This window comes from Mastomys coucha, unplaced genomic scaffold (assembly GCF_008632895.1).
Source record: "Mastomys coucha isolate ucsf_1 unplaced genomic scaffold, UCSF_Mcou_1 pScaffold18, whole genome shotgun sequence".
Lineage (NCBI taxonomy): Eukaryota > Metazoa > Chordata > Mammalia > Rodentia > Muridae > Mastomys > Mastomys coucha.
This window is the reverse complement of record NW_022196900.1, coordinates 68,968,030-68,978,001: the sequence shown is the minus strand read 5'-3', so window position 1 is coordinate 68,978,001 and position 9,972 is coordinate 68,968,030. Positions and strand designations below refer to the sequence as shown.

General features: G+C 39.0%; 1 pseudogene; it reads right to left on the bottom strand.

The window, feature by feature from the left end:
* Positions 1-200: 200 nt before the first annotated feature.
* Positions 201-2,301, bottom strand: LOC116095745 (annotated as a pseudogene).
* Positions 2,302-9,972: the final 7,671 nt, after the last annotated feature.

Sequence of the window (9,972 nt, the reverse complement as noted above, 5' to 3'; positions counted from 1 at the left end):
GACGGAAGGTGAGAGCCAATTCTCACAAGTTGCTCTTCTCCACATGTGAACTGTAGTATACATGTGCATACTCTGTGTGTGTGTATGTGTGTGCATGTGTACATACATGTATAAAAATAAATAAATGTAATTAAAACTTTTAAAATGTGTGAAGCTTACTGTTTTTGTTTGTTTGGTTAGTTTTGGGTGATGCTCCTGGGTTATAGCTCACTTGTCCTGTAAGAATTTCTGAAGAAATTATTATAAGATTCAGTCATGGAACCCCCCCCATAAATTCTATTCCAAGACCATTCAAATTTGCCAAATATGCAATAATTTTCATACAGAGAGCAAAATTTTCTTCAGTGATGTTCACATACGTGGAATGTTTCCAAATACTTGCCTGCTTTCCATATTTGAATGTTGACTGACAAATAACTCTCTGGTCATCATACAGTGACCACTATGACAGAATTTTACACCAGAAATAGAGGAGATGATTTGAGGAGAGAAAACGACCTGTTACCAGGATCTTCCTATTCTCCCAACAGCTTAGAATGCCTATCAGGAAAGCAGATGCTGCGTACAGATGTGTTACAGCTGTTTGGATGGAATTTGGCTGCTGGGCTAACCTCTGTGAGTGCTTCCATAATGACAGACTCAAACTCCACAGAATCAAAATCCCTATCTGTAACTTCCAGATGCCAAAAGTTAATCTGAGAATCATCTGCATATAAACAAGTTTCATAATCACTATTAATAGAACTTGGGTGGGTGTGGTATGCATTCACCATGGGAAGTGGTCTTCATGGTCTGGCTTCACCCGGCAGATCCCTGGCCTAAAGCTGGGTACTTGGAATGTAGTAGGACTTCTCTGTCATCTTTTTCTCTCAGGTTTTATCCTCTGGCCTTTTGCCTCTTTCACAGATTTTCCACAATTGTATTGCTTTGTCAATGGTAGCAGTTAAAAACTGAGCAATGTTTTTCTTTCTTTCCAAAAAATGTAGTCTTTTTATTGATGTATGAAATTTGAAAATCTTGTAAGATGCATTTGACCACATTCACTCCATACGCCTCCCCTAACTCTTTTCAGAACTACTCCTACCTCTCTACTCCCCGTTTTCTCTCTTTTTTCTTTAATTTCCACTGTTATAAGTATATATACATTTATATGTGTAAGTACAACCCACCATATCCATTTAATGCTACTCATATTTATATTTTTTAGAGCTGCCCACTTGGTATTGGATAAACCACTGGGGGCTGGGTGGCACTTTTATATGTTGACTACGTAAATTTTATTGATCTCTTCTATTTCTAAATGTTCCAAGTAGTCAAATTCTGGTTCGTGGCTTTGTTCGGGTCTATATACGTATAGTCTCAGCTATGAGACTGTGTTTTCCCCTGCTGTTACCAAAAGGTGACAACCCCACCACCCTCATCCCCTGTTGTAGTTCTCCAGAATAATTAAATTCTGTATAGACATTCTATCCATTTCAGCCACATCAGCATCTAATGCTCCTTTCACCCAAGAGAAAAACCACCGAGTAAGCAAGCATCCTCTGGCTCTCACAGTGTGGCAATGGTGCGGTGGCAGCACTGGTGGGATATACGTATGCTTCCATTGCATTTTAACTTGTAAACACTCTCCCTTCTCAGTGCAAAATGTATTTCTGTGCACAGCCAAAACCACTTATGACACCCGAAAAAGACAGAAATTAAATGAAGACCTGCAAAAAAGCCAGGAGACCCTAGTCCTGCCTTTTACTGACAGTGTCTTTGAAACAATAAGTATAATCTCCAACTCTAAGTTTTTTCATCTATAAAATGAGAATATCTATATATCACATAGAATGAAATAACGCTAAGTATATGAAGTTCCTTTCATTAGCCATGGGTCCAGGCTAGCCTGGGTTAACTGGGGATATTAGAAACACATGTTTAATTTAAAGTTGTTACAGATGGCTGTGCATAGAAACACAGATGTGTATGTACATGGGTTAGTGTGTACATGTGTGTATACCTTTGTTTCCTCAGCTAAGAGTTCCTAGCCGAATGACATCCTAGCAACAATGAGCACATGAGTGGGCAGGTCTCAGGTCTAGGGCTTCTTGGACAAATGGCTCATTCCAGGACTGGGACAGGAAATGTATCAGATGAGTGTGAATTGTGTCACAGAATTAAAAAGTAAGAAATTATTGAAAGTATACACACACAGGCACTGGTGGATATGGCAAAGGAACACACAGACCAAAAGAACTCTACAAGGACCAACAGCGGAACAAGCTGAGCAGTAAGATGAATACATAGATCTGGGTCCATGTTGCTATCAGTAGATGAGCACGTGAATACCTGAGAACAGATCTCTCACTCAGCATTCCAAGCATGTGATGCAGAGAGTATACCTCACCAGGAGGAGAGCTTACTTCCACGTTCTTAACACACAGTGACTTTGGTCCACAGTGACTATACAGAGCACTGAAAGAGCAAAGAAGACATTTACGGAAGGAAAGGCTCACAAACGTGGCTTTGGGTGGGCGTTCTCGATCAACACCAAGAGTTATCAGTGACAGGATGAGAATGGCACTTCACAGTTACAACCTTTCTCTAACAACCTTTGAACTGTTGAATCTGTTTAACCATGGCAAAATAATTAAGCAAATTCCCACAGAAGTTCTATAATATATTTGGTTGGCAGACTTCAAAATGTCGTGGTAATAAAAAAACAAAACAAAAATTTGAAAAAGTGTTCAAGTCAAAGAGGCCCAGGGAGGCAATATAATTAAGATGTTGGATGAGTTTGTGGAACATAAAAAGACATTAGGGGAAAAATCACAAGGAAACAAATGCATACTACCAACTTATTATCAGTAATAAATCTACTGGTTCATTAATTGTAATAACATACAACAGGAATGTTTGACTTAATAGTAGGGGAGCTCTGTTTCTACATGAGAACTCTGTGTTACTCTATGGTCAGCTTTTTATAACTCTAAAACTGTTCTAATTTAAAATTCAATTTTCTGTAATATTTTTATTAATTACCTGGGAGTTTTGTACAATGCCCCCATCATATTTGCTTCCTATTTTTCCCACCTTTGTGTCCTCCTCACTCCAAAAAGCTCACCAAGTCCAAATTGTGTTGCTCATATACTTACTGGAGCACTGACAAACTTCCCGTGGCTATCCCCTTAAAGAAAATGACTCCTTGCCCCCCCCCTCCAGAAGCCATCAACTGTGAAGAGCTACACTTCAGTTAAAATTCAATTTTAAAAGATGTTGTTTGTGCTGCCTAGATTGTGAAGATGTTCAAGTAATCTGTGTAACCATCATTATCATTAATAATAAAAGTGGAATATTTTCAGTTGGTACCAGTTCATAGTCAAAGCACAATCCTATTTAATCTCCCTGCTTTAAGTGGGAGCCATTATATCATAGAAAGAAATACTTAATATTTAGAAAGGGGCTGAAGAAATGGCCCAACAGGTGAGCAGTGCTCGTTGCTCCTGTAGAAGACACAGGTTCTGTTCCCAGCATCCACATGGCAGCTTACAATCATCTGTAGGTCTGGTTCCAAGGGATCCAATACCATCTTCTGGCCTTTGGGGTTGGGATCATCAGGTACACATACAATCCACATACACACATGCAAATGTGTGGTTCTGAGGCTTAACTAACTTTGTGATTACATCTCTGTTATATATGAAGCATTCCCCAAAGGCTTAGATGCTGAAGATCTGGTACATAGCTTGTGGTACTTTTGAAAGGTGTTTGGATCATGAGGGCTATGCTAGTTCCTTTGGTTTTTTTGTTTTTGATTTTGGGGAAAGGGAACATAATTGAGAAAATGCCTCCATCAGATTGGCTCCATGGCAAGTTTGTGGGGCATTTTCTTGATTAATGATTGGTGTGGGAGGATCCTACTATGGGTTGTGGCACTTCTGGGCAGGTGGTCATGGGTTGTATACAAAAGTAAGCTAAGCAAGTTAGGGAGAGCAAGCCAGCAAGTAACATTCTTCCATGGTTTCTGCCATGGGTTTCCTCAATGATAGACTGATCAGCGTTCATAAGCCAAATAAATCCCTTTGTCACCCAGTTGCTTTTGCAGCCTATCAACACAGCAATAGAAAGCAGAGACAATGACAATGACACTTCACTGATGGATTTACCCATGGGTGAGTTCTTACTGGGTGAACTGTCAGGAGATGGGACCTTATTAGAGGAAATAGGTCTCTAGGGATGTGTGCTTGAAGAATGTATCATTTCCTGACCTCCCATCACTTCCTATCAGCTTTCTGGCTGTGATGAGGTGCACAGTTTTGTTCCACCAAGTACTCCCTGCCATGATGTTCTGTCTCAACACTAACTCACATTAAAGGGACAAATTGACAATGGACTAGCCTCTGAAGCTGAGCCCAAATAACTCTTTCCTCCCTTACATCACTCCTCTTGCTATTTTGCTGCAGTGACAAATTGCTGTCTAATACTGAAAACTGGTACTAAAAAAATGGGGTCATTGTTGTGACTTTTCCTGACCATCTGATTCACATGCCTTTGGACAGATTTGTAGGAGGAATTTGGAAACATTTAGAGATGTTTAACAATATTGCAAGTGAAGCTTAATGAGTGATTCTGGTATGAACTCAGAAGACCAAAATGCTGATGTAGGCAATGAGTTATTGAGTGGAAATGAGGACTCCAATCATGTTACATTCTGGTCAAGAAAGTCTCCATGATTTGTTCACACTGAGAGAATTTGTGAGACATTGAACTTAAAGGTGATGAACTACTTAACTGGTAAGAAAAATGTCAAGGCAACATAGCATTCAGGATTTGGCATGGTTATTACTTATTTTGTTTAGCCAGACTTACAATGAGAATCAGGAACAAAAAGCAGAGTAGATGGATTTGAAAACTTGCAATTTAGCTGAAAAGTTAGACTAAGGAAGGTAGAATTTATAGGGATCAGCACCACTAAAACAAGTCACATACTTTGTACTGGAATAATAAGAATAAAAAAACCTTGAAGCCATCTTAGGAATTGCTTGGGCCTCATTTATCACAGACTAGAAAGTATAAATGTGTAGACTCACTTGGAAGACATTGTTTTGAGAAGAAAGCTCCAGAGCACCCTCCTTACATGGCGATGCCTAGCAACATGTTTCTCTACAATTATCTGTGCAGACCCTCAGAGCCTTCAGCAATTGTGGCGTATCGATTCTATCTACTGTTTGATTTAGCAGCAGACCTTGGTGCCACCCATGTGATGTAGATTTTGCAGGCATGCAGGACATGAGTTGTGGGTTTCAGGGGCTTCCACCAAGAGTCCAAAGACAGGCCTTGGATGCCAGGGGATGTGTGACATGATTGGAACACCTGTGGGCAGCACTTGAAGTGGGAATCTATGAGAGTAAAAGAGAAGCTGTATGAAGAGCCCCCCAGCCCCCAAGAAATCTGAGATGCCAAGATTGTGGGATAGTCACAGACAACAAGGAAAATGAGCCCTAGAGAAAGGAGAGGCCATGTGGAAGACAGCCATAAGGCCTTAGTGGTGGACCTGCCCAAACCCTTGGAGGATTATATCACACTACCATGTGACTCGTGTGAGATGGAGCTGCAGGGTTTAATGTTTAACCTGCTTGCTTTCAATCTTACCTTATTTGATTCTTTCTTGGTAGTCTCCTATGCATTGCTTTTGAAATGGTAATGTTTATCCCAGCTCTGTCCCATTGTTATATAAGTATGTAACTTTTTGTTTTGTTTTTACAGAGGATCACATCTAAAAATTTGCCTGGGGTCTCAGAAGAGACTTTGAATTTGGAACTTGAGAAAAACTGGAACTGGAAACTCTAGGAGATGAACTAAGTCTAGTTAGTGTTGTTAAGTTGGGAAGTTTCTCTTGTACCTAACCCTGCCACCCTGTACCCAGACTCCTACGTTGAAGGCTTGCTCTCCAGCTGGCAGTGCCATTGGAAAGAAATTGTATGGATTCTTGTTAGAGGGGAGGACCTAGTTGGGGGAAGAAGGTCTCTAGGCATGAACATTTGAAGAATATATCATGTCCATGACTGCCTCCTTTTCCTCTCTGCTTTCTGGTTCAATAAGATGAATAGCTTTGTTCTGTCACATGTTCCCAGTCATGGTTTTGTCTGCTCTGAATGAAGGCAGTAATGGAGTAAACTATCATAAGTTTATAAATATAGGAAATGCAAATACATTAATAAAACTGGCTAAGGGTAGATTTTGGCCTTTAAAGAAGATTTGTCTTTATTATATGTTCATGACTTTTTTGTCTGCATGTATGTCTGTATGTATGTATGTACATATTCATGTAGACTACATGCATGAAGACCCACAAAATCCAGAAGAAGATGTTGGGTACCCTGGAACTGGAGTTACAGACAGTTGTGAGCCACTGTGTGGGTGCTAAGAACGGAACCCAGGTCCTCTGCAGGAAGAGCCAGTGTTCTTAACTGTTGAGCCCTCTTTTATTAACACCATCTATCAGTAACTTAAAAATGTACTAGTGACAAAATATGAATCTCCCCAGATATTTTGTTGGTCTAATCTTTAGGCAATTGTGTAGTTATACTATGAGCTGTAACATTATATACATAAACTTCCAATTAGCCCCCTTTTATTATTAAATAATAATATTCTTCATAGAAATAATTGAGTCAGGCTCCAGTACAATCATACCAAGCTGCACATTTGTTTTGAGTAAGTTCATAATAGTTCAGAATTGTCTGCATTCATTATGGACACTCTAATCCTCTGTCTCTAATGACTATGGGACTATATATTTCTACATTTGAATAGTAAACTTGATACAAATAATAACAATAGACATAATGAAGAAGAAATAGAACTTCAGTTACTTTAATTCTATCATTTCTATGAACATATAAATGTATTTGTGTTTAAAAGTTGAGTTCAAGGCAGGGCAGGGGTGTAGCTCAGTGGAAGCATACTTGCTTAGTAGACAAGATGCCTCGGGTTGATCTGCAGAACTGCAAATGAGTAAGGAAATAAAATCAAACAAAGGATTATGAAAGCTGCTAAAATGAATACTAAAGAAACAAAGACCCTGTCATCCCAGCACCCAGAAGGCCAAGGGGGAAAAATAAAAAATTGAGGAGCCTGAGTCGTTTAGCACATCTCTGTTTCAAAAAGAGACAAACAGAGGTTGGAGAAATAGCTCAGTGGGGAAAAGCACTGCCTGCCCCTTCAGTTTGGTTCCCAGCACCCAACTCAGGTGGCTCAGAGCTGCCCTAAGTCCAGCTCCAGGGGGCTCGCACCCTTCCCCAACCTCCATGGGCAAGTCCACGTACATGTATACATACACCCAGACACACATATACACATAAATAGAGAATAAAACAAACTTAAAATAAAGGGGGAAAGTATGCAATTTCTTTTTTACTTTAAAAGGTTTGGATATAATTGACAGAACGAGTTGTACATATTGGAATGGTTACAATTTGATAAATTTTAACATGTGAATAAACATGAAAACTCCAACTAAGATTATATGCCTCATCTTTGAATTTTTCTTTTGTAACCCTTTTACCAGCTTGCCAGCTTCCTCCATTATTAGGTAACCATCAATTTATTTAATAGAAGTAAAATAATAAAAGATCTTTAATAAAAGATGGCTTTATCTTCCATAGTTTTATATTTTTTATAATTTTATATTATTAGTAATGAAACATATACTCTTTCCTGACTTCATTTTCTTAGCAAAATTATTCTGGGCTGCTACATCTAAGGCCATGAATATTCATGAGCAATTTATGGTATTATAGACACTTTCACTCTCCTGAGCAAAATCCCAATATGCATCAGACATGGTGATACAGACCTCTAGTCCCCACACTGAAGAGGCTGAGGCAGAAGTACTCCGAGAGTTCAAGACCAGTCTGGTAAACTGTTGGAAACCAAAAACAATCAACCAACTTAACAATAAACCAAAAAAAAAAAAAAAAACTAAAACCAAAAACAAAACAAAACAAAACACTAGTAAATGCCTGTTTACCTCTCATAGAAATGTTTTCTCATTTGCAAGGTCTGAAATCTCCACTTCCTCCACGCTCCTGTCCCAGTTCATCTATCCAGTTCTTGATTATGCAGTGTTGGTAGGTGTGAAAACACGCAATTCTTAGACTTTAGAAATTAGATATTACTCACCCCAAGATCATCGCTTAAAAGACTTTTATTTGTAGTTACGATGCTCCACTGGAAAGAAACTTTACAAGCTTAAAATTAATGCAAGTTCTGCAGTTAATGGTAAATATAGGTTGATAAACCTGGCTGTGCTCTCGATTAAATATGAGATGTGAAGATCATTTTTTGTTAATTCATTAAAAAAAATAACTAGAAGTTTGAGGCTAGAGAGATGGCACAGTGGTTAAGAACACTGGCTGCTTTTCCAGAGGACCCAGGTTAGATTCCCTGCACCCACATGCTGGCTCAGAACTGCTTCTAACTTTAGTTCCAGGGAACTCAATGCCTTTTTCTGGCCTTCATGGGCACTGTTCCTATGTGATACATAGACATACATGCTAGAAAAATATCCATACATATTAAACAAACAAACAAACAAACTCTAGAAGTTAAGTCTCAAAACCCAAAGTTATTACCGCAGACCAGTGTGTGAATTTCACCTTCTTTTAAAAACGTTTTATGTATTTGGGTGTTTTGCTTGCATGTATGACCATGTAGCACTTGTATGCCTGGTGTCCCTGGAGGCTAGAAGAAGGTGACAGGTCCCTTCAAACTGGAGTTACAAACAGTTGTGAGCTGGATACTAGAAATCAAACCCAGGTAAAGAGTAGCTCTTTACCACTGAGCCCCCATTATTTTCCTGTTTTTAACATTAGAGATAATATTTATAGTAAATACTCTTTATAATAAAAATATAATTAATTGATAATTATGACTGCATTTCCTTTCTGATTTTAAGAGAAGTGCATTCATAAAATGATTCAACCCTGGTGTCACATTTACTGCATACAACACTTCCTGTAATAACAACAACTTGCTTGTGTGTATACTGTGTGGATATGTGTGAGTGAGGGCATATGCTTACCATGCACACATGTGGCACTCAGAGGACAACCTTGGGTTTCAGTCCTTGCTTTCCAGCTTATTTTGAGACAGGACTGCTTTGCTGCTTGCCACTAAGTACATCAAGCTTTTTGCCTGAGGGTCTTGTGTTCTCTTCTTTTCTGCACTGAGATTGATGATGCATACTGCCAGATCTAGCTCTGTGTAAATCCTGAGGATCTGAGCTCAGGCCTCATGCACTTTATGCACTAAGCCATCTTTCCGACACAACAATTTAATGTTTGTAAAAGAACAATTAAAATTCACTTCTGGGGTTAGGGGTAGTTCAATGATAGAACACTTGCTTGACATGGATTTTATCCCAAGCAATACACACACACACACACACACACACACACACACACACACACACACACACATATCCTGGGGAATTATGAGGGTTGGACAGAACATTAGAAAATGAAAGATTTGGGGACAGTGGGTAAAGGGTGCTTGCCTCCAAGCCTAATGACCTGAGTTCGATCCTGAGAATCTACATGGTGGAAAAAGAAAATCAACTTCCACAAGTTGTCCTCTAACATCTACACATGTACCATGATGCTACTCACATGCACATGCACACACATGAATATACAAAATAAATAAAAATGAAAAAAACTGAAAGGTCCAAAATATGCTGCTTATAAGAATCTAATTTCACCAGTAGGTACACATATAAAGTGAAAGTGAAGGATAAAAAAAAAGTATTTCACTACAAAAGGAAATGGAAGTAATCAAAACTATAATTACATTGTATAAAATAGATGAAGTGGAAAACTATAAAAAAAAATAGACAATGGAGAGCCAGGCAGTGGTGGCACATGCCTTTGATCTCAGCACTTGGGAGGCAGAGGCAGGTGGATTTCTGAGTTCAAGGCCAGCCTGGTC